The sequence below is a fragment of the Ceratotherium simum genome, chromosome 39 (assembly GCF_057802395.1).
Source record: "Ceratotherium simum simum isolate JZ-2026a chromosome 39, ASM5780239v1, whole genome shotgun sequence".
Classification (NCBI taxonomy): Eukaryota; Metazoa; Chordata; class Mammalia; order Perissodactyla; family Rhinocerotidae; genus Ceratotherium; species Ceratotherium simum.
The window spans coordinates 7,478,319-7,503,952 of NC_141938.1; the positions used below are offsets into that span (position 1 = coordinate 7,478,319).

Consider the following 25,634-nt stretch of genomic DNA (forward strand, 5'->3'; position numbering starts at 1 on the left):
AAGACAAACGGGAGGTAATAAATTGTTAAAAGCCCAGGTGGCTACAAACTGAAATTCTGGCTAATTACCAGTTCTTGAGGTTTGTTACATGGGAGACTGATATCTTGAAATTATCAAGAAGCTGAAGCTCCCCAACTTCTGGTTCCTGGCGCTGAATCCACCATCCATCACAGGGACAAATGGAGGACACCTGCAGCTTCCTGTATCTTGGCTAAACGCAGGCTGATGGGAGGACACCAGACTGCAAAGCATTAATTGGCAGCCGTTTCCTTCCACTTCCCAGGGCCCAGTTTCGGGTGATGCGGGAGGAATGATTGATGGAGCCCTAAATCTCTGCTGTAGATAGAGATAATAGCTGGCTTGGCGCCAGAGAGCTCTGATCTCTCCTCCAACCAGTAATCACAGTGACCAAGGGTACATTCTTTCCCACAAATTCTCCTTTAAAAACCCCAAGTCTAATGCCTCAGGAGGACTGTGGATTTTCGGGCATGAGCCCACTGCGGCCTCATTTTGCTGGCAAAATTAAACCATTTTTCTTTTCCTCGATCCCTTGTCATCGTGTTCAGTGATTCGGCTATGGTGACAGGGTCCTGGGTTTTTCTAGCTGCAAGAAACTATGTGTGCAAGAGTCAAAGAAAGGTTTGTAGATTTGCTAGAGCATGGGCAGTTTCATTAGCAGTGATCACCAGCAAGCAGGAAAGATTTCTCAGTACATGTTGGTGTGCAGCTACGCCCACCAGGGAGGCAATGTGTAACCAAGAAAGGAGGCATCCCCATTGAGGATGCCTCCTGGGCGGTCTCAGCTCACCCCAGAGAATAGTTTTAAGGAACTGGTCCAATGTTTGGTTTCATTAACAGGATGTAAGGTAAGGGGTACTGTTAAGGAACCTAGAAGGCACTGTCCGGAATCCGTTTTATTATAAAGGCAATTATATGCCCAGAGAATCCCTTTATGACTGCACACAAAAACATATCCCTTGGGGGCACAGTCCATTATATGACTGGTACCACCAATAGGTAAGGCCATACTTTGTAGCCAGGTTAGGTCCTGGGAAGACTCATCTTTGTCCATGGCTAAAGGAAAAGTGATGGTTTTATTACTACAGATAAAGAGTTCTTTTCCCTCTGGCACCTTCATTATAACTAGAGTCTCTTCCTCATTAGTTTCAATGGGAATGGATAAACAAGGGGGGGTTTTGAGTCCCAAAAGAGAAGCGGGCTATACACACCCTATAGACCAGGCAAGGGACATAACTGAGGTATGGAGGTGGCAAGGAGGAATACCTGAGAAATTATAAGCAGGATGCACCAGGGGATCCCCCTGATCATGGACAGTGGAGCTTTGGATGACAAACAGAAGTTTGTCACCTTAGTAGCCGATGCAGTGGCCTGAGACATTCTCACTAGAGCATTGCCTTGCCATTCCCTAGTGGGTGGCAGAAGCAGGGGAAGCAATTGCAACAGCTCAAGAGCATTTTTTGAATACATATCTGAGATCTTGTAGAGGCTCCCACTTCCACCATTGTGGGCTTCCTGGCCCAGGTTCCAAATCGGAAGGGGCTGCCTTTATCTGGGTGTGATGTATCCACGGCTTTACTCTGGCGAGTTTTACAGAGGAGTGCCTGGTGAGAAGGACATCAAAAGGGCCCATCCATCTGGAGATAACCGGATCTCGGGGCCTTGTTCTCTCCTTGTTCTCTCTTCAGCAGGACTCGGTCGCCCAGTCGGAAGGAGTGTAAGGGGTCATCAGACAGGTAGACTGCTGCCTGTTGGAGGCAAATTCATGAACAGAGGTTAATACAGAACTCAGAGACTTCACTAGTTGGTGGTCATTATGTCCCTTAAGGCCTCTGGGGAGCTCTTCACAAGGGAGGAGGTCTGAAATTGTCAACCATTAAGAATTTCATAAGGGCTTAACTTAAGCCTACTTTGGGGGCCTATTCTGATTCGCAGCAGGGCAAGGGGCAGCGCCTTATCCCAAGTTGATTGTGTTTCCTGGCAGATCTTAACAATGCTCCTTTGTAAGGTGTGGTTCATCTTTTCTGTTTTTCCCATTGGTTGAGGCCTCCAGGCCAAGTGGAGTGTCCATTTGACAGCCAGTGCTTTAGACACTTGTTGGGTGACCTGAGACACGATGGCAGATCCATTGTTACTGCAGAGTGCTGAGCAGGCCAAACCTAGGAATAATTTCTTTTAGTAGGAGGTGGACTACTTCTGATGCCTTTTCAGTTTGAGTGGGAAAAGCTTCTACCCACCCAGAAAAAGTGTGCACACACACTGGTAAATACCTGAAGTTCTCAGTTACTCGTGGCATCTGAGTGAAGTCTGTTTGCCAGTCTTCAGTAGGCCAGTCCCCTCTATGTTGGCTTCCCATATTTGGGGGTCCCGGGACTGTTGTGGAGTTGTTTTTTGCACAGACCATGCCTTTCTTGGTCACCTATTGTATGGTTTTCTGTAAATGAGGCCCAGTGATGTACTTCTGGACCCACTGTAGGGTAGCAGCCCTTCCATAATGGGTACTTCCGTGTACATGTTTTAAGATGGAGTACAAAAGGGCCTCTGGGATCAGAATTATTCCACGGGTATTACTTTTCCAGCCCACTGGGTGTTCAACATTGTATCACAATTCTTTTGCCCGATCCAAGTCTTTCTATGACTGTTTGGCTGATACCCCAATAGATCTATCTGTGGCAGTAGAGGGCCCATCATGGTGGGGGTCTTTGTCTTAACTGTCCTTTTGGCTGCCTGGTCAGCCGGTCTGTTGCCCCTGGCTGTAGGAGTTTCTCCCTTTTGATGGCCAGGGCAATGTATGATGGCTACCTGGGAGGGCTCATTGATAGCCTCTAACAATTGCAATATCTCTGGACCATGTTTAATTTCTTTCTTGTCTAAGAATCTTCTTTCTTTTCAAATTGCCCCGTGGGCATTTACTACTGAAAATGCATATTGGGAATCTGTATAGACATTTACTTTCTTCCTTGTGCTGAGAGTAAAGCTCTGGTGAGAGCGATGATTTCAGCCTTTTGAGCTGAAGTCCCCGGGGGTAATACTTTGGCCTCTAGGGTTTCCTGCAAAGTGACAGCCGCGTACCCAGGGTGTCTCCTACGTTGGTCCATAAAGCTACTACCATCGGTGAAGAGGTCCATGTTGGGTTCCTCCAGTGGATGGTCATTTAAATCTGGCTGGCTGGAATAACCTGTCTCAGTAACCTCCAAGCAGTCATGTTCTAAGGCTTGTGAGGTTTCATTGGGGAGCAAGCTGGCCAAATTTAGAGCTGAGGTGACTTGTAACCTGACGTTTGGGTTGTCCAGGAGGGTAGCTTGGTATTTGCTCATACTTCCTGAGGTAAGCTAGTATCTTTCTTTCTGTTCCAGTACTGTGAGGAGGTGATGGGCCACATATATTGTGGTGGGCTGGCCTAGAGTAAATTTTTCTGCCTCTCAAAGAATATCACATGTGGCTGCCACTGCCCAGAGGCAGAGGGGCCAACCCCTCACTATCTGATCCAACTGTTGTGAAAAATAGGCCACCAGCCTAGAGGTTGTTCTCAACCTTTGAGTCAATACTCCCAGACTTATGCCCTGTCTCACATATACATAGAAGCTAAAGGACTTGTCCAGGTCTGGCAGTCCTAAGGCTGAGGCTGAAGTGAGCTTAGCCTGAATGGTGTCAGGTGCCAGCTGGCACTCTTTAGTCCAGTCTGATGGTTCTGAGTCCAGACCCTTCAGAGCATCATAGAGGGGTTTCACTATGAGTCCATAATTAGGGATCCAAATCTGACAGAAGCCTGCCATTCCCCCAAATCCTTACAGTTATTGATGGGTTTTGGGAGGACCTAAACACACTTTGGCCTTTTTCGGATCTGGTAATAATTCTCTTTGGCCTTTGGATCTTGTAAATCCCAGGTATGTGACTCTCTGCTTACAGATTTGGGCTTTCTTTTGAGAGACCTTATATCCAGTGGTAGGTATATACCTACCTTTGTGGTAGGTAATTTAAAGTCTGTTGTGTTGGCCAAATGTTGTCCATAATTGGAGCTTGCTAACAGCAAGTCATCCACATATTGTAATAACAGCCCCTTGTAGTTTCATATGGCGGAGGTCTCTGGCCAGGGCTTCCCCAAATAAAGTGGGAGAATTTTTAAATCCCTGGGGGACTGTCCAACAATGTTGTTGAGTTGTCTGAGTATCTGGATCACGCCATTCAAAAGCAAACAATTGCTCGGCTTTCTCTGCCAACGGTATGCAGAAAAATGCATCCTTTAAGTCCAAGACTGAGAACCCACCATATTCTCCCAGTATATTTGTTAATGTGGTGTAGGGGCTAGGCACCACAGGGTGTAAGTCTTGAACCATCTCATTCATGCATGCAGATCTTTTTTTTTTTTTTTTTTTAAGATTTTATTTATTTTATTTTTCCCCCAAGGCCCCAGTAGATAGTTGTATGTCATAGTTGCACATCCATTCTAGTTGCTGTATGTGGGACGCGGCCTCAGCATGGCCGGAGAAGCGGTGTGTCGGTGCTCGCCCGGGATCCGAACCCGGGCCGCCAGCAGCGGAGTGCGCGCACTTAACCGCTAAGCCACGGGGCCGGCCCATCATGCATGCAGATCTTGAATGAAGTGATATTCATTAGAATTTGGCTTCTTGATTTGGAAAATAGGGGTGTTATATGGAGGTAGACAGGGTCTGATTCATCCTCCTCCAAGAACTTTTTGAAAATAGTCTGTATGCCCTTTTGAGCCTCCTGTTTTAGCAGATATTGTTTCAGGCTGGGCTTTATTTTCTTTTCCTTTAAGGGTATCCACACTGGTTGGGCATCGTTTGCTTTCCCCAGGTCCTGTTTGCTTATACATTGGGCCTTAGCTGCTTGTAGATTTCAGGTGGCACCAGTTCTGGTTCTGGTTCCTTGGCCCCCAGCAAAGCCATCTGCAAGCTCAGGGACTGTTCTGGAGGCACTTGCATATTGAGTTGTCATGAAAAGCAAGTCCCAACCCAAGAGTGAGATAGGGTGTTCTGGCATGTAAAGGAAACTTTTAAAATTAGGTTCCCTATGTGGTATTCTAGTGGCTGCAGGAACACACGATTTTGGACTTCACCAGAGACCCCTGTCACTGGAGTTGAGTTCAGTGTCTTTTGTGCTAATTTGGTATTTAGGACTGAATGTGTGGCTCCAGTATCCACCAAAAAATGAACCAACTTATTCCCCACTGTCAGTTGTACCTGAGCTCCTGTGGGGAAATTCGGATTGGATATTTTATGTCCAAAAGAGTCCCCAGGCACCTTCTGTCCTCATCAGAGCATTCTTCTCTATTGACCATCTGAGTAGCTTCCCCTCTCTTCCCATCAACACTTCCTTTATCTTTCTTTGGGCATTCCTTTTTCCTATGTGCCTCCACCTTGCAATAGGCACGTTGATTTTTTTGTAAAAAAAAAATATTTTTTTACCTCCCTTTAGTTGGCTTGACTTTCCCCTGGTATGATTTGTTTCTGTCTGCCCAGAGCAGCTGCTAGAAAAGTGGCATTTCTTCTTGCATCTTCCTGCTTTTTCCAGCGTTCCTTGTTGTTGTATACCTTAAAGGCAGTGTCTACCAACTGAGAAGGATTCACACCTAATGCCCCATCTAGTTTCTGCAGTTTCTTTCTAATGTCTGGGGCACTCTGTCCTATGAAGATCATATTTACCATCCTAAGGTTTTTCAGAGGCTTCCAGATCTGCATCCATATATCACCTAGAGGCTTGGTAGAGCCTTTCTAGAAATTCAGAAGGCTCTTCATCAGGTTTTTGTTGGATAACCTGTACCTTGTTTACACTTTCCTGTTTAGGGACACCCACTTTTAATCCGGTCAGAATGCACTTCTTATAATATTCTAGTCTGAGTTTCCCTGTGGTATCATTAGTATCCCAGGCTGGCTCAGTATTAGGAACAGCAGCATTTGCCTCTGGGGTTCCAGCTGGATCCGCTAGATGGAGCCAGTGTGCTTCCTCCCTTGCTTTATCAATTGCCATTCTTTTTCATCTCTGGTTAGTAACATATTCGTTGGGATATGAACATCTGCCCTGGAGGGATGCTGAGTAGCACAAATGGAGGCAAATAACCCAGTCATTCTCTGTGGAGCCTTCCTATAGGGCAGATTATTGTTCTTCCCATTAAACAAGTCAGAGGTCAGGGGGTTGTGCATCCATACAAATCCTGCTGGTTGGCCCTGGCCATTTACCCCTATGGGATATTGGCGCATTGGTAATTGCCCTGCTCTGATAGTAGCCACCTGGCCAAATTGTGTCCCTTGTCTGGTCCAGGAAGAGGAAACACCCTCTCCCAGTCCTGGTCTCATGTCAGGCATTCCTCCCTCGGTGGCTGGTGACCTCAGAAGAGGGGGTCTCACTGGGACTGCTGCTGGGATATTTAGGGTTTGTAAAATCATCAAATCCTCATCATCCTTTTGTCCTTGTATAACACAGGGGGGTCTTTGCACCATTAAATGATCTCTACCCTACTTCTTTTCATCCCGGTATAATTACATGAAAGCTCGTATGTATGGGATTTCATCATCTTTTCCTACGTACGGGATTTCATCATCTTTTCCTACCTTTCTGCCGAAGAGCTGCAATTGCAATATAGATTTTTATTTATTTATTTTTTCCCCCCAAAGCCCCAGTAGATAGTTATATGTCATAGCTGCACATCCTTCTAGTTGCTGTATGTAGGACTCGGCCTCAGGATGGACGGAGAAGTGGTGCCTCGGTGCGCGCCCGGGATCCGAACCTGGGCCACCAGCATCGGAGCGCGTGCACTTAACCACCAAGCCACGGGGCCGGCCCATGCAATTGCAATATAGATTAATGATTCAGTGACACATTTGTTGGCCATTTCTCCCCAGATCCTAGAGAGTACTGAGACCAAGCGGTACTACAATAAAAAACTGTCTTTTTCTTTGACATTGGTTCATAACTAAAATCTGTTCATCAGGTTAGTATTAGACCCAGGGGACTTTCCTTGGGCACCGATAGCACAGCACACATACACACAACACAAACACACACACACACCAGTTAACAGAGACTAGTCCATGAGATATTCCAGGTAGTCCTACAACTATTCTCTCTGCACAAATGGTGCCTATGATCAGATAGACCCAAGACAGCTTGGTCTCCCAGACAGGAAAAGAAGTTCTCGGAATTGCACTCTGAAGTGTCTTGCCTTACTCTAGATATGAGTTTGTCAACTCATAGATGCTTGTCCATTTCTCTACCAAAAAGGTGTTGAAGGTAGTCGGCAAACGAGGAAACTCAAAGGACAGTCCCTGGGAGAAAATGAAATCCCAGCAGCTGTGGGGAGTGTCCTGAGATTTTCCCCAGAGTCCACTAGCCATTGACAGTCTAGTCCCTTTGTGGTCGCCAAAAATTGTAACCAAGGAAGGGCTTGTTCTGCTCACTGCAGCCTGATGCCAGTCAATTGCGAGATGAATCAGTGATTGAAAAAGGGGTTTATTCAGTGAGCTAACAAAATCGGAAGATGGTGGACTCATGTCCCAAAAACCATCTTAAGCAAGCACTAAATCTTGAGGCAGTTATATGAGGAAGAGGGAAGAATAGGGAGGGGGTCAGGCTATTTCTGGCATCCATTCTCCAGACTTCTCATCTTCTGTTCTGCCTGCAGGGTCCAGCGCTATTTCCTTCCTTAACAGTGGGTTTCGGTCTCAGGCAGCTCTTCATCCCTTTTTGGTTCCTGAAGACTAACTCATTCCAATGTAGCAAAGTTTCATGTCAGATTTGAGAACCTGCTGAAACATGTTAAAACATGTCCTTGTAGCCTTTGTGTAATAATAGCCTGGTTACACTATAGGTTAATGATCAGCAGTATGTGATTAGCAGTTTCATAATGATTTCCAGGCAGGTGAATATGGGAATTATGTTCATCTCTGGGTCCTCATGCCTTCTTTCTTTTCTCCTAGGTCTTCTTTTTAAGGACCCTTTCTGCCTTCCTCAGGAAAAGACAGGCAGAAAAGATGGTAACTGATGGTCTGACAAATTTTTCTCAGGTAATTAGAAAGCGTATCCTTCTACAAAATGGCATATGACATCCACCAGTTACACACATTTCCTTTTAGGTAGATCTGTTTTCCTAGTTTCTGAAAGAAATAAAGCCACTCAAGGACTGAGTTCCTCTTGAATTCCCTCGTGAAGTGGAGCCTCTCATATTGATTCCTGTGAGTAATTTCAGTATTTCAGTGATCACCTTCTAATATTGTCTTTTATGATGGTGACTGCATATTTTCCATTTTGCTACATGTTCTGACATGGTAATGTGTGCACAAGATGAATGTGTGCATTTATCAAAGAATTTATTCATTCATCAGCTTTTCCAAGTGTCTCCAATTTGCTTAGAACCATGCTACAAGAGGGAAATAAGATGAGAAGGGCTTTTAAGTCTAGTTCTTGTGAGGTAAATTCATGTGTTAGAGGTTCCTTTAAATACATAATTGGAGGATATCAACTGTGGGTGAGTGTAGACAGAGAGAAGAGTACTTAGGAGCATTCCACCCTGGGAGAGATGATGAGAGACCTCGAAACCCTCTGTTGCCATTCGGTCTCCTTCATTCCTCAGTGAACACTGGTGGTGATGTTACTTTACTGAAGTGAGCTTGTGTGTGATGGTTTAGGACTCAGTTACCTTCGCTGACGTGGCTGTGAACTTCACCTGAGAGGAGTGGACTTTACTGGACCCAACACAGAAAAATCTATACAGAAATGTGTTGCTGGAGAACTACCAGAACCTGCCCACAGTAGGTAAGGCTGCCATCATTCCTGTAGCCTCTTATAGAACAGATGTATATGATGTATTTACTATTTTCCAGTGTTGGTGATGAGACATCTGAACACAATGGAAACTAAGAGACACTGGACTCTATTTACACTAATGGGTTTTTATCCAGTGTGGTTTCTGTGAAAATGTGGTTCTAGGACTAACACCATCCCCATCACTCTTAGAAATGTGCATTCTCAGACTCCACTTTTAACATAGTGAATGAAATTATGGATTGGGACCAGACGTTTGTGTTCTAATGAAAATACTGGACATGATTCCAATGGACAATAAAGTTTGACAACCACTGGTGTAGTGGTTTCTCCATAAGAATGAACGTCTCTTTTGCACTTATTTTATTTCCTATTTCAACAAAGTCTCAGTGCCTTGTAATGTGTATATATACCTCTGAACATGAGTTTCAGCAGCCCAAGATAACCAATCTCTTTGATGCACAGAAAGAGGGGATATTTGCTACTTTATCTCTTTTTAAATAGTTTTACTACATTCATTAGAAATATAGGAGCTGATTCATGGGAAAGTGTCTCATCTTTTGCAGGGCCTTTTCTATTAATACATTTTTCACTATAAACAGGGTATCAGTTGTTCAAACCCAATCTGATCTCTCAGTTGGAAGAAAAAGATGATTTGAGAATAGTGGAGAGAGGAGTCTTCCAAGGTGAGTGATTCCGAAGAACTTCCCTGGTCAATGAAAGTTTCAGTATGTTTGGAATTATAATGAGGAAACTTTAATACGTGCTTTCTTTCAGAAGGCCACGGTCATTGGACTCTGAAGCTTTGGAATAGAAAGAACTTTCCTACTTATTTTCCCTGATAGTATTCTTTCTCTTTTCCCCATCATATTTAATTTTCATAGAATCGCTTTAATCAACTCCTGAATTTTGACTGCACATCTGTATCATTGCCAAATTTCTGATGTAGCCAAACTTCTCAAATCTCTCTTGCCCTTTTTTTTTAATATGTTTAATTTGGAAATAATACAAATGATCCGTTTTTTTGTTTTTTTTTTTTGTGAGGAGATCAGCCCTGTGCTAATATCTGCCAATCCTCCTTTTTTTTGTTGCTGAGGAAGACTGGCCCTGGGCTAACATCCATGCCCATCTTCCTCCACTTTATATGGGACGCCGCCACAGCATGGCTTGCCAAGCAGTGCATCCGTGCGCGCCCGGGATCCGAACTGGAGAACCTCCAGGCTGCCGCACTGGAGTACATGCACTTAACCGCTTGCGCCACTGGGCCTGCCCCCTGATCCTCATTGTTTTTAACTCCTTTAACCTACATTTCTTTCTGCGAATTCCTACATTTGTTACTCTTTTTTATTTTAGAATGCGAATTGCAACTGAAAACCAGAGACTCGACAATTCAGCAGGATATTTTTTGGGAAAAAACAGCCGATAGGCTAGAAATGGTAAGATCAGTAAGTTAAAAAAGAAGTATTGCTTATTTTTCACATTCAGCAAAGACTGAGATTTTCATTAGATAGAACATGAGCACAACTGATCAATATTTGAGATAAGTGGCATTTGTCCAAGAGAAAGCACTGTCTGGAAAGATACGCTGACTATGTTGAATTAGGGGATATCCTAAACCTAGCTTGAAAGTTGTTGCTTCAGAATCCCCACAAGGACTCATTTCCACTTATATACTGACTTTTTAAACAATTCCATGAAACTGTACAAGAATCTTTTAAGATCAGAGTAGATGGCATGTCATTCTGGCAGAAGGTTTCCATCACTGAATTTGAAGGAAATCAATAGGGTAGGAAGTGTATGAATGTAATGGAAATGGTAATCATCATCATAGTGATGTTTCTATTTTCAGATGGGTGGGATCAATTAGTAATTGAGTCTGAGAAATCTTTGAATTATCATTCTTCATTTTTCAACAGGAAAGAATCCACAGTAGGTGGGAACTCTATGATTGTGAGCACTGTGGGAAAGTCTTCATTGAACATTCATGTCTTAAGACCCAGAGGAGTACTCAAAATGGAGGGAACACTTATGAGGATAATCAGTGTGGACAAAGCTTGCTTACCCTACACAAGAAAACCTCTACTAGAGAAAAACTTTCCATGTTTAATCATTGGGGGAAAAACCATCAGCCTGACTCCAGATATTGTGTACTGAAAAACTAGCAGGCAACAAAGCCTTTGTTAATCAGTCTTACCTTCAGGCACCAATGAAAGTTCACAGTGGAGAAAAACTCGATGAATGGAAGGAATGTGGAAAAGGCTTTAAATGTTCTTCGCACCTTAAAGTTCACATGCGAAGCCACGCTGGAGAGAAACCCTATGAATGTAAGGAATGTGCGAAAGCCTTCACTCAACCCTCAGGCCTTACTGACCATATAAAAACTCACACTGGAGAGAAGCCTTTTCAATGTGACACAAGTGGGAAAGCCTTGACTCTTTCCTCACATCTTAACAGACATTTTAGAAGTCATACTGGACAGAAGTCTTTCAAGTGTAATAGATGTGGGAAAACATTTACCAGGTTGTCGTACTTTATGATTTACGAACGTATTCATACTGGAGAGAAACCCTATAAATGTGAGGAATGTGGAAAAGGCTTTAAATGTTCTGGGCACCTTAATGTTCACAAGTGAACCCATACTGGAGAGAAACCCTATGAATGTAAGGAATGTAGGAAAGCCTTTGTTATTTTCTCACATCTTACTGTCCACTTTACAACTCACACTGGAGAGAAACCCTATGAATGTAAGGAATGTGGAAAAGGCTTTAAAAGTTCTGTACACCTTAACATTCACATGTGAACCCACACTGGTGAGAAACCCTACGAGTGTAAGGAATGTGGGAAAGCCTTCATTCAATCCGCAGGCTTGATTGACCATATAAAAACTCACTGGAGAGAAGCCTTTTAAATGTGTCACTTGTGAAAAAGCCTTTGCTCTTTCCTCAGATCTTAACAGACATTTTAGAACTCATACTGGACAGAAGTCTTTCGAGTGTAATATATGTGGGAAAGCATTTAGCAGTTCTGCATACATTTTCATTCACAAGTGTAGTCACACTGGAGAGAAACCTTATAAATGTAAGGAATGTGGGAAAGCCTCAGTTTTCCCAATTCCTTCTGGCATCATGAAAGAACTCACCTGGAGAGAAATCCTACCAATGTATGGAATGTTGTTAGGCCCTCACTAGTCCCAGTTCACTTCAAAAGAAATGAAAAGGCCACACTGCAGAAATGTTCTGCAAATGTAAGGAATGAGGGAAAGCTGCCAGGATTTCCTCACAACCCAGCATGTAAGGACTCACAGCGAGCCATACTATTAAGAAACATGGAAAGCTCTTCACTATTTCCTCAGTGAAATATGTTTCTTATATGAGAGATGTTACAGTGGAGAGGAAATCCAACTGATGTAAGATATGTGGGAAAATTGTTGTTCTGCTAATGGTCACTTGTGATCTTTCTTTGGAGAAAAACTTTATGAATGTCAGAAATGTTGCAGAGTCATCATCATTGTCCATTAGATTGTTTCTCATCCTTAGTAAACACAGGGTGATTCACAGTCAAGAGAAACTGAATATAAGCAGTATGGGAGAGGCTATCCTGAGCGTGAATCTTAGGGTCCTCTGAGATGCATAACATTCTTGGTGGTTCTGTAGATCTATTCTAAGCATTTGTGATTAGGCCCTGAGCATTCCTATGGACGATGTGTCTTTCTTTCTGCTGATAGGCCAGTCTATTTGCTACATCTCCCAGGTTGCAACCTGCTCAAAACTGGGTCCACAGGATTTATACTTAATTTCTAACCACCTGGATTCTCTTGTTGGAATGACATGGTCTTTGTGAAGACAGTGACTGCCTGACAGTTCTCACTGAACTCATTTACAGTAAGTCACACCAGCCAAGGCGGAGGGTAAAATACATTTCTGTAAATTTTGTAAAAATTACCTTGTCCCTGTCACACCTGATCCTTTCAGATAAAAAAATCAGTGTCAAGTGTGGGGGTAGTGAAAAAGTGAAAGTACACCTACTGCTGTGGGACACCCTGATTTCATGACTTTGGGGGATGAACAACAACCCTGCCACCTGGGGAGGACCTTTAACCTCAAGCCATACAGGATGATGCTGAGAATAATGAATGGTCTCTTTCACAATGGTCCCAGCACCACAGCCTGGGAAAACAATAATATCATTTGTCTGTGTTCAACAACAACTGTCACTGGTGATATGTTTGTCATTCCATCCATGGGCTGTGAAAATGGAAAAACTCATGTGAATACAGCTGGTCCTGATAATCTGCTCTGCTTGATGCCCTCACTGGCTGTTCTGAATGTGACCCTTGGGTGCAGACAGACCAGCACAGCCTTGTTTCAGCTTTAGTGATACAAATTCACATAGTTCAGATGCTCAGGCAGCTTTGGGTTATGTCAAGTATGCAGGCCATCAGGCATGCATCTGCTTGATGACACTTTCTTGAGGCTTAATCAAAAGACTGTATGATAATCTAGATCAAGCTTAACAATAAATCCCGAAGGAGAATTCTCTGTGCACCTTTGTGTTACATATTTGTATGTGTGGAGGAGTATACCATGTTGTGGTAACTATTGGGCCTGGATATCGTTATTTAGTCCATCTGTTGCCTCTTTAATTATTGGCAGCAACACCAAAGATCAGCAGATTAGTCTTACTCATTTGTGTGTGATGTATGGGTAATTGATTAGCCTTAGATGAGATCCTAATTGTCTGAAAGAAGACCTGTTGGTCCTACCAGAATTTGGAACAGTTGCCTGAATCTAAGACTTTGTGGGTAGTGTTTGAGGTCATTCCTGAAGGTTGGCCTCATTTCTGCTGCTGGCAGTCCTGGTGACAGCATTCTCAATAAGTGCTGTGCAAGAGAAGTCAAGCATATTTGCAAAATAGTTATCAACTCAATAGATGAATAAGATATATTTGATAACATCCGTAAACAATTCTTGATAAAATGTTAGTAAATCAGGATTTAAAAGGTTAACTCCACTGTGGCCACCCACTGGAACCCACAGCAAACATGGTTACCAGAGAAACTTTAGAACCATTCCTAAGTGAAGAATTTCTGGTATTGGTGGTATTTCACAACATTATATGGGAGGCCTTGGACCATATGGTAAAATTTAAAAAAATTAGAATAAATACTTATTTGAAAAAGAAAAGAATGAAAAGATTTATAGAAAATGTCATTACGTTAAAAACACAAAGGAATCAGTAATTAGAGTTTAGCATGGTGTCCAATGTAAATAAAAAAGAAATAGATCTAAAGATGGCATTAATTGGATGGAGGAAATAGACTATTTCATGGATTGGCTGGCATGTCATTACAAGACAACCATTGTAAAGGCTCTGGGAACGTGGGGTGAAGCAGGTAGAAACGTTTTTGATGAACGTTCTAACCTCCAACCTTGACTCCAGGTGAGAGCCCTGCCCTCTGCCTGTAGCCCAGCATACAGCCCTATTCTAGACGCAACTGTATCTCGGGATGTTTCTGCCTCCGGCCCCGGGACTGAGCCGACCTCGGCCCATCCGCACCCATGTAGTTCAGTACAATTTCTCAGTCTGAAGTAGTCCTTCTTGGCTGACAGCCTGAGCCTCAGAGCTCCGCCCCTTCCAAGCCCAGGCAGGAAGCGTTAAGTGGTGTGACTTGTTCATTCAGGCTTTTCTCCTGCCTGCTTCTAGTGTCTTGGAAACTTTCATGTTGGTGTTAGTCCGGCCCAGCCCTGCTTTGGTGAGGCCTGCAGGAAGGGAATATGAGGGTTGAAGGAAGGAGTCAACGGGCGTGTTTGGTCCCGGCTGTGTAGGGGACGGCTAACAGAGTCCTTGAGCGCGCCGCTCACTTCCCCGGGGGCAGCGGGCCTCTCAGCACCGCTAGGTCCCAGAGCCGGTTTGGGCTGTGTTCCCCGCAAAACTTTTAGTCGGGAGATGCTGTAAGGGTGCGGGCATGGCATCTTCTCCTCCACTGAGCTTCCCTCTTCAGAGGCCTCTAAAACAACCTTTGTGACGTGTCTCCAGAAGGAAAAGAATTTCCACCGTTGGAGTGATGTTGACTCAGTCCCCGCATTCTCTGGTCCTCCCGGATCTGGCAGTTCTTGCCGATTCTGGGGAGCACTGGGTGAATGTTGCTTCCAGAGGGCCTCTATTTGCTTTGTATGCAAAAGAATGTTAAATTGGGAATTTGTTTTTGTCTTTGTGAGTCCTTCATTTATTTTTGATACATTACATTCAGGTAGACCTAACCTATTAACCTCTAATTCTGTTTTCCCCTCCTCTCAATCCTTGGGAATCTTTAATCTCACTATAAATTCCTCATATAGGGGAAGCACACAGTATTTGTCTTTTTGTGTCTCGTTTATTTCATTCATCATCGTGTCTTGAAAGTTCATCCATGTTGCAGCATGTGTCAGAATTTCCTACCCTTTTCTGAATAATGCTCCATTGTACCTATATACCACATTCATATGTCAATGTACACTTGGGTTGTTTCCACTTTTTGTCTATTGTGACTAATGCTGCTGTGAACATGGGTGTACAAATATGTATTCAAGTCGCTGCTTTCAATTCTATTGGGTATACATGCCCAGAAGTGAAATTGCTGGATCATATGGTAATTCTTTGTGTATCCCATTCACTTATTACTCCTATCATTTCTTGGCAGATGTTTTCTTCCTAGATATATTTGAAAATTCAGAGTGTTTTTCTTTTAAATTGTGGGAAAGAACACTCAAGAGTTACCATCTTAACTGTCTTGCGGGTACAGTTCAGTAGTGTTAAGTATATGCACACTGTTGTGCAATAGATCTCCAGAACTTTTTCAGCTTTCAAAAGTGAAACTCGATATATCCAATGACCACTATATCCCTATTTCCCTTCTTACAGGTCCTGGTAACCACCATTTTACTTTTTGTCTCTATGAACTTGGTTACTGTAGGGATCTCATAGAAATGAAACAAGGCAGTATTTGTGTTTCTCTTAAAGGGACTTTTTGAGATGTAAAAAGCCCCACTTTGGTTGTCTAAATGTAGTAATAGAAGTCATAACACCCACGCATTTTAACTCCTTTCATGTTTCCCCTCCTTTGCCCCTAGATTGATATTTATATAGAAGCATCCTCTGGAGGACGCTGCAAGGTGTTAAACGACCTAAGATTTGGTTCCAGTGGCCCTTTTCATTAATTCGCTTGGTGAACATGGGCACGTACCTGATCGGTCTGTGCCTGTTTCCTCATCCATAAAGTGGGAAAAGAAGAGGAAGCCTTCTCAGCACTTTTACATCAGGAACCCCTGCCTTGTCCTGCCCTCTGTCCTGGCTCCACTCTGCCTCTCGGACATGTCCCCTCCTTTTCGACTTACTTCCACCTGCGGACGCTCCCAGTTCTCTTCTGGCTTAGGAAGGTCATGGTTCCCATTTGCTCCCTACCCGAGTCGCCCCTCCGCGCTCTCCCCAACGGGAAACGGAAGTGTGCGCCCCCAGCAGGCTCGCTTCTCCTGGCTGCTCCTTTGTCTGGTCCGGAGATGTCGGCTTTCAGGTGAACCTCACGGGACCGGGAGCACGGGCGGGGCAAGGGCGCCCACCCGGACTCCACGTGGACACCAGGCAGCTCCAGAGCCGCCGCCCTCTTCCTGCCGGCCAGGCTCCTTACCTCGCTGCGTGGTATCTATCCTGGCGGGTGCCCGCCGGGGACCTCCTCCACGCTCCCGCCTTGGGTCTGCGATCCCCAGCCTGCTCTCTGCTCTGGGGCCACGGCCTCTCCCCGAGGCGGCAGGGCACGGGGACTTGGGGGGGGGGGGCGGAGCATCTGTCCCAGGGAGGAGGCGGATCGGGAACTGCGGTCAGGGAACGTCCACGGGGCCTTTTCTTCCGCTGTGCTCCGCTTTTCAAAATGCCTCCTAAGCAACTTTTGTTGCCCCGTTTCCAGAAGGAAAAGCATCTCAGTCCTTCACAGACCTGGGGATGCCGGCCGTTTGGGTGAGCCCTGGGTGAGTTTGCTCCGGTTGTGGGCGTCAGTTATTTCCTTCATTATATTCAGGTGGGAAGGTAAGAAGCATTCTCAGACTATTACGGAGGTCATGTACCTGATATCATTAAGTTCATGAGTGAATGAATACCTGAAAATACGAAATTTACTACCACGGAAAAGCCGGGCTACTCAGCTCCACCTGATCTCGCCTGACCTCCAGAGCCCTGTCAATCTCCCAGAACTTCAAAATATGAGTGTTTAGAAAAAAGACGATGTAAGCTTCTTTCTGTTAGTAGCAGCACTTGGAATTCAATTTCCTAGAGTTCAGGAAGAGTAATTAGTAAGCTGAGGGACTAGGGTCGGCACTATAGGAATATCTCGTTTCCTGACATTTTTGATATTTTCCTGGATCACGTACTATGTGAGTGTTACCAAATAATGATTTTCCGGTGCACTCATTCTTAGCTAGCAGGTTCTTCTATCTTTTTTCATACCTCTTGATTATTATGTACTCCTGGATTCTGTCTCAATGTACTACAATCAATATATCATTCTTTTTGACAGTTCAACATTATCTAGGGGTAGCTCCTTTCAGCTCCCTCCATTTGACAGAACCCTATTGATGTTTGAGGACTTTGTTGCTTTCTGACTCGACAAGGTGTTGCGGATTCATTTTGTACATTCCTGCCCCACATGTTGAGGCAGACATTTCTCCCAGAGAGCCTGGTTCTTTTTAGAATTCATTATCTGTTTGCTCCCTGTGCTAAATTCTAGTTCAATATCATTGCTTAAAGGCCCTTCCAGAGCTAGAAAACGTTTTGTAAAATCATATGTTTGTATAAATATTACCAATGCAAACTTAATATTGTGGTTTTTATCTTACTCCTCAGATTTTAAATTTTTACCCCTAAATCTTGGTTCCTAATAACATTAATTTCTTATTTGCCTTATCTCTGTGACACACCCAAAAATGCAATATTGCAATACTAATGTTACCAAAGTTTCATATTTCTTACTAGCTCTTTTTGTACTTAGTATATATTCTTTTTATTCCTGTTTCCATTTTTAAAGTGATTTTACTTCTTGAGCATGTAAAACTTTTACATGGTTCAAAAAGTCAAAACAGTATGAGAAAGTATACTCAGGGGCCGGTCCCGTGGCTTAGTGGTTAAGCGCGCACGCTCCGCTACTGGCGGCCCGGGTTCAGATCCCAGATGCACACCGACGCACCGCTTCTGCAGCCATGCTGAGGCCGCGTCCCACATACAGCAACTAGAAGGATGTGCAACTATGACATACAACTATCTACTGGGGCTTTGGGAAGGAAAAAAGAAAAAAAAAAAGGAGGAGGATTGGCAATAGATGTTAGCTCAGAGCCGGTCCTCCTCAGCAAAAAGAGGAGGATTAGCATGGATGTTAGCTCAGGGCTGATCTTCCTCACAAAAAAAAAAGAAAGTATACTCAGAAGTTTTCCATCCATGTCTCATGTTTCATTAACATCTTTCCAGTGTTTGTTTTCTTTTCCGAAACAAGCAATATATGTGTGTATATGCATTCTCATGGACATTTGTGTATCTTATTTCCTTATAATCTTAATCGTTTCCATTTCATATTTTCACTTAAACATATATGCTGGAAACCACCTCACTTTATAGAGATCTTTCTTCTTTTTCCATCAGTTTCCCAGTAATAGGTATACCATGTTTAATGAGTTACCTTTGGATAGAATTTGAGTTGTCTCCTATTTTTGGTTATTAGAAATCTTGCCAAATACCCTCCACTTGATTTGTATCATTTTACAATTTTAGAATGCATTTTTCAAAGCAAAGTTAAAAGTAATTGTTCAGAAAAATAAGCAACATTTTTGTTTTAACAATTCTGAGAAGGATGTTTGTTGCCCATCAGTCCACAATCTCTGGGTGCCTTCAGTGAGTGCCCTGCAGTGATCCTGACATCAAGGAAAGGAGTATTGAGGCAGATTTTACCATCAGCCTCACAGGATGGCGTCTATTGATTTGTTGTATCAGAAGCCCTAGGTGATGCTCCTTTTCAGACTCTCCTTTAGGTCACCCCTGCACAATATGGCGTCAAATGGTCTAGGACTGAGCAGTACTGCTCTGATGCATTTAAGAGGAGCAGAAGTAGGCCTGAGAATGCTGTTTTATAAGTCAGCTGCTCCTATATGTCCTTTGGGAAAAGGTGCTGCATAATCTCCTTCAGGAGTCTTCTCACCAGGGGCAGATAAAGAGTCCTATTTCTCAGGGTTGCAGTGTCCTTACCTGTAAAGTAAGACTGTCACCTTTTTAATCTTGGGCAGCATGGCTCACAATCCCCTTTTCTGGCTCTAGGTGAGACAGGACTACTCTGGCAATTGATGGCAGTAGTATGTCCTTGTGTGACTTTTCTCGAGTGTGCAGGGACATATGGGAATTTCAACGTGGGTTGGAATGACTTCCAGGGAGGTGAATGTGACAATTACAGTCAGCTCTGGGTCCTCATGCATTCCTTCTTTTCCCCAAGATCTTACTAGGGACCCTTTCAAAAGGCTTTCTGAGAAAAAGACAGGATGAATGAATGCTGGCTGACCTGCTGACAAATTGTTACTAGGTAAACAAAGCTTATCCTTCTAAAAAATGACTGACTTTTGGGCCAGCCCTGGTGGCCTCGTGGTTAAGTTCAACGTGCTCGGCTTTAACGGCCTGGGTTTGGTTCCCAAGCATGGATCTACACCACTCGTCTGTCAGTGGCCATGCTGTGGAGGGTGAATCTTCCTCAGCAAAAAAGAAATAGATAGAGGGCTGGCCTGGTGGCATAGTGGTTAAGTTCATGTGCTCTGCTTTGGCAGCCCAGGGTTGACAGGTTTGAATCCCGGTTATGGACCTACGCACCACTTACCAAGCCATGCTTTGGCAGGTGTCCCACATAGGAAGTAGAGGAAGATGGGCACGGATGTTAGCCCAGGGCCAATCTTCCTCAGCACAAAGAGGACTGGCAACAGGTAGACCTATCTTTAGAGCTTTTCAAAGCGAGTAAGGCCCCATTCAACTAAGTCCCCAGTTGAATATCGCCACATAGTGGAGCTTCTCATATTGGTGAGGGATTATCCTGAAAATCATCCCAGTAGTTCAGTAATTCCTAGTGAATCGAGGTGTTGACTGCCTGCTTATTTTGCTGTGCTCTGACAGCAGGTAAGGAAGATGAAAGTCTTTTTCTCAAAGAATTTGTGTATTCATCAGCATTTATCAGTAGTGTGCAATGTGCTCGAGTATGCTGAAATAGAAACAAAGTGAGAAGTTCTCTTAGACTGGTTGTAGTGAGATAAGTTCATGTGTAGGAGGTGCAATTAAAGCCCTGTGACTGGAGGAGATAAACAGTGGGTGAGTGTAGATACGGTGAAGAGTACCTAGGATCACTGAACCCTGGGGGAGGTAATGGGAGACCTGAGAACCCTGTATTGGCTTTGACTCTCCCATCCTCATTCTCCAGTGAACACTGATGAAGACATTACTTGCTCAACTCAACCTGTGTGTGATGGTTTAGGATTCAGTGACCTTTGATGATGTGGCTGGGAACTTCACCCAGGAGGAGTGGACTTTACTGGACCTCACTCAGAGAAACCTGTACAGAGATGTTATACTGGAGAACTTCCAGAACCTGGTCACAGTAGGTAAATCTGGCATCATTCCTTGTACCCTATTATGGATCAGATATATATTATGTACTGACTGGGTTCCAGAATTGGTGATTCAAGTCTGAATACAATGAGAAAGAACAGACTCACACTCCCTGCACTCATGAGTTTGAATCTACTGTTGTTCTCAAAATGTGGCTGCAGGACCAACAGCATCACCATCACTCCGTTAGAAATGTACATTTTTAGACTCCACCTTTGACAGTGAATGAGAAAGCTGTGGCTGTTGCCATCTTCTGCTTTACGAAGCCCTCCAGATGATTGTGATGCACTCTGAAGTTTGAGAACCACTGCTCTAGTGGTTTCCCCATCAGAACAAAGATCTATTTGTTGCATTTCCTTTATGTCTTTGAATCAAAGCTTTAGGGTTTTGTAAATGCATACATAAGGCTGAATGTGGGTGTCAAGGGTCAAAGATAACCAATTTTGGGGGGCCCAGAAGAGGGAGATGTTTGCCTTTTTTTAAAAATTTTATTATTATTATTTTTTGTGTGAGGAAGATCAGCCCTGAGCTAACATACATGCTAATCCTCCTCTTTTTGCTGAGGAAGACCGGCTCTGAGCTAACATCTATTGCCAATCCTCCTCCTTTTTTTCCCCAAAGCCCCAGTAGATAGTTGTATGTCATAGTTGCACATCCTTCTAGTTGCTGTATGTGGGACGCGGCCTCAGCATGGCTGGAGAAGCGGTGCGTCGGTGCGCACCCAGGATCCGAACCCGGGCTGCCAGTAGCGGAGCACACACTTAACCACTAAGCCACGGGGCCGGCCCATGTTTGCCTTTGTAGCCCTTTTAAAATAATTTAGTGTTTCATTGGAAGGTAGTTCCTGATTTGTGGGAAGATTTGTCATCTCTTGTGTGAGCCTCTTCTATTAATGTATTTTTCACTGTGGATAGGGCATGAACTGTTCAAATTGAGTCTGATCTCTTGGTTGGAACAAGAATTGAGGAGAGTAGAGATAGGTGTTCTCCTTGGTGAGTGTTTGCAAAATACAACCATGGTCAGTGAGAAGTTCAGTATGTTTAGAAGTATAATGGGGAGAGTTTTTAACATGCACTCTTTTCTCAGAAGGCTGAGGCTGTTGTTCTCTGACATGTGAGTATATCTTCAGCTTCCCTTACTCTTGTTTTATGTTTACTCAAACTTTCCAAGGAGCACAAAATGTCCTTTTTTTCCTTTAAATTTATTGTACTGATGTCAGCTAATTGTCCAGATATTTCATACTTACTTCCCTAATATTTTCTCTTTCTTTTCACCATCATTTTTAATTTTTATAGAATCACCTGTAGTAAACTACTTAAAATTTTACCCCATGCCTTTACTATTGCTACATTTTTAACATAACCACACTCCTCAAATCTATCCTTATTCTTTTACTATATTTAATTTGAAAAGTAATACAAATGAGCCTGATCATTTTTAACTTCTTTAACCTAACATTTCTTTCTGAACTCTCAAATTTGTTTATCTGTTTTACCATGGAATGAGAAATGGGATGTAAAACTAAAGAATCAGCACTTGAGTGGGATTTTTTTGAGGGAGTAGAGCCCTCCACTAGGATACAAATGGCAAGATAGATAAGTGATATTTATTTTCCACATACAGAAAAGATTGGGAATTAGATTACATAGAAAATCAGCACAAATGGAAGATATATGAAACAAGGGGCATACAAGAGGGTGATGTGTCTAGGGAGATGCTCTGAAACTGATGACTACCCCAAATCTAGCTTCAACCTTGGTGCTTCAGGGTTCTCACAAGTGTACAATCGAATGTATTTAAAGATGTTGAGTTTTAAAAACCCTTTTATGAGGGGCCGGCCCCGTGGCTTAGCAGTTAAAGTGCGTGCGCTCCGCTAATGGCGGCCCGGGGCTCAGATCCCGGGCGCACACTGACGCACCACTTGTCAGGCCATGCTGTGGCTAACATCTGCCAATCCTCCTCTTTTTTGTTGAGGAAGACTGGCCCTGGGCTAACATCCGTGCCCATCTTCCTCCACTTTATATGGGATGCTGCAACAGCACGGCTTGCCAAGCAGTGCGTCCGTGTGCGCCTGGGATCCAAACTGGCGAATCCCAGGCCACCGCAGCTGAGCGCGCACACTTAACCACTTGCGCCACCGGACCAGCCCCGAAATACACACATCTTAAGTATTCAGTAATTGACCTGAAAACTGCACATACTTGAGCAATCACCAGCCTAAACAAGACACAGAACATATTCGTCTTCCCCAAAAGCCCTCTTGCCCCTTCTAGTCCATTCCCTCCACCTCTTCCACAGACAAGCACTTTGTGATTTCAACAGGTACTAAATACAGTATTCTATATACACAGATTAGGCAGTTTGGTCATCATTTTCAAATCTATGTTTTAACTGATTTTTCTCTATTGTTTAGAGAAACAACACGGGAGAAAGATGTTTAAATCTCCCACTGGAGGACAGCCCCATGGCTTAGTAGTTAAGTGTGTGCGCTCCGCTACTGGTGGCCTGGGTTCGGATCCCAGGTGTGCGCCGACACACCGCTTCTCCCGCCATGCTGAGGCCGCGTCCCACATACAGCAACTAGAAGGATGTGCAACTATGACATACACCTATCTACTGGGGCTTTGGGGAAAAAAAGGAGGAGGACTGGCAATAGATGTTAGCTCAGAGCTGGTCTTCCTCAGCAAAAAGAGGTGGATTAGCATGGATGTTAGCTCAGTGCTGATCTTCCTCACAAAAGTCAATCAATCAATCAATCAATCAATCTCCCACTGGTATTGTGAACTTTGAGTCTATTTCTCTTTGTATTTCTGTCAAGCATTGTTTTACATATTTTGTAACAATATTTATCAGATGGATTCACCTTTCAACTTTTTGTATTTTGAAGAATCTGAGTCTTTTATCTGAATTAACTCTATCTCCAGAAATGCTTTTTGACTTAGAATCAATGTTATCTGACAATAGGATCTGGTTTTTTTTAGGAAAATTATGCATGTCATGGGCAGCATTATGCATCTTCTGATTACCAATGTTCCTCTAGTATCTGACAAGGAGCCCTGACGACTGGCACCCAGTGATTCTTGACTAACAGACAATGGAAATCCTTCTCAAGATTGTTAATGGATACGTACACATAGCAAAATAACTGGACCTTAGGTTGCTTGATGTAATACAGAATCCTCCATGGGGCATAATTAAATATCCATCTAGAAGCAAAGGAAAACAAAAGCATACAGTATTCTGGTGCTACAGTTGCTACTGCTACATCTTGGTACCCAAACTAGGGACTTTCTATATATCAAAATCTCACCAGTTGGTACATTTTCCCAAAATCTGTATGAAAAACACAACTGTCCAAATAAAGTAAAATTTAAAAGTGAATGAGGTAAACATAGAATTACCATAATATCTAGCAGTTTCCCGTTTCACCCAAAAGAATCAAATGCAGGAAATTCAAAAAGACACATGCACACCCATATTCATAGCTGCATTATTCACAGTAGCCAAAACGTGGAAGCCACCCAAGTGTCCATCAATGGATGAATGGATACACAAAATGCATATACATACAAGGAAATATTTTGTTCTTAAAAAATACAATTCTGTCACATGCTACAACATGGATGAACTTTGAAGAAATTCTGTGATCTGAAGTCAGCCAGACACAAAAGCCAAATAGGGTATGATTCCACTTTTTCAAGGTAACTAGAGGAGTCTTCTTCATAGATACAGAGACAGAAAGTAGAATGGTGGTTTCCACGGACTGGAGACAGAGGCTATGGCAAGTTATTGTTTAGTGAGTACCAAGTATCAATTTGGGATGATGAAAAAGTTCTAGAGATTGATGATGCTGATGGCTGGACAACAATGTGAGTGTATTTAATTCCACTGAGCTGCACACTTAAAAAAATTAAATGAGCAGATTTATGTGATATGTAATTTATCACAATAAAACATTGTGAATGGAGGATTATTATTAGTATTCAATGGAGCTTTCCAAATCACAGATCTGGGGAAAAAGAAATTCAAAACCAGCTTCTCTGGCAGTGCCTCTCATAGAAACCAAGTTCAATAAAATACCCACCCATAGACAGAAGGACGTTAAAGTGCTTGAGATTTTGTTAGTAATATTAAATTTATACATCTGAGGTATTTAATCAAAACACATTATAAATCAACTTGCAAATAAATAGCCATAGTTTAAAAAGGTCAACGTTAAAATTACTACTAAATTCAGATCGTGAACCGAGGAACATAGTGTGTTAAAAAACGAGAATGAAAAACCAAACTGCTCTGCTAGCATTTCACAGAGTGACCTAACACAAAACAGTACACTTACATGCCCACATGTTGTAGGTTCCCTGCACAGGGAGGTTAACAGCATCACGAGTACAGCTGCCACAGCCACTGAAAAACAGGAATGGCCTGTTATTTACCAGGCAGGCTCTGGCAGGTGGCTCACAGAGGGAGAGTTGCAGATAGACGTCACTGAAGGCCAGTAGTTGCTGAGGGAAAGTAGGTGGACTTTGATACAAATCAGCCACTGAGAAGTACTTTAAGAAGCCCTCACAACAAAGTGTCCTCTCTGCCTCGCTGAGGGTAGCCCAATACTTCTGGGGGCCACCATTGTAGAGATCTCACCTGCAATCTGCATGCTCTAGGCACTGCAAAATGCCAAGAGTCACCATGGGATGAACACATCCCAACACTGGTGAAGGGAATGGGCATCTAAACACGTTTCTTGACCAACTCTGGGCTTTGCTCTAGAGACAAGATGTGCTATATTGAGGCAGAAGTAAACCCCCAACCTCTCCCAACACCATGAGGAAAGAATGATGAAACTGATTCCATTTTCATGGAATGAAAACAATTCCATTTTCCCTTAAGGGGTAATGGTGAAAGGAGGTATGTTCCAATGGATCAAAAGTTAACTGGTTCAGAAGCTCAAAGAGTGAAATGAAATATCTCCTTTCCTTCTCTAATTCAACACAAATGCAAGCTGACCCTGCTCTACTCCTCATTTCTAATGAAGACCACTTGGCCTCATCTCAAGGCTCTTGTACTAAAGGGATGACTTTCTGCCCTTATATCCTGTGGAAAGACACACTGCTCAGAGACAGTAATTCCTTTTGTAATGTCCCTCTCCCCAGGGATCTACAGGCCAACCTTTACGTGAAAAG

At 43.3% G+C, this 25,634-nt stretch overlaps 2 long non-coding RNA genes across 2 annotated transcripts in view; one reads left to right on the forward strand and one right to left on the reverse strand.

The window, feature by feature from the left end:
* The window catches only part of LOC101398916 (uncharacterized), a 148,046-nt gene extending 136,062 nt beyond the window's left edge, over nucleotides 1-11,984 (forward strand). Inside the window, exons 2-6 of the long non-coding RNA XR_015550225.1 lie at nucleotides 7,956-8,210; nucleotides 8,664-8,790; nucleotides 9,402-9,485; nucleotides 10,153-10,235; nucleotides 10,716-11,984. This is a non-coding gene — a long non-coding RNA (uncharacterized LOC101398916). The remainder of the gene's footprint in view (nucleotides 1-7,955; nucleotides 8,211-8,663; nucleotides 8,791-9,401; nucleotides 9,486-10,152; nucleotides 10,236-10,715) is intronic.
* On the reverse strand, nucleotides 1,362-25,325 carry LOC147912141 (uncharacterized). Its single transcript, XR_015550226.1, has 3 exons — nucleotides 24,794-25,325; nucleotides 23,586-23,660; nucleotides 1,362-1,766 (listed from the first exon to the last, which is right to left on the reverse strand). It is a non-coding gene; the product is annotated as an uncharacterized LOC147912141 (long non-coding RNA).
* Nucleotides 25,326-25,634: the final 309 nt, after the last annotated feature.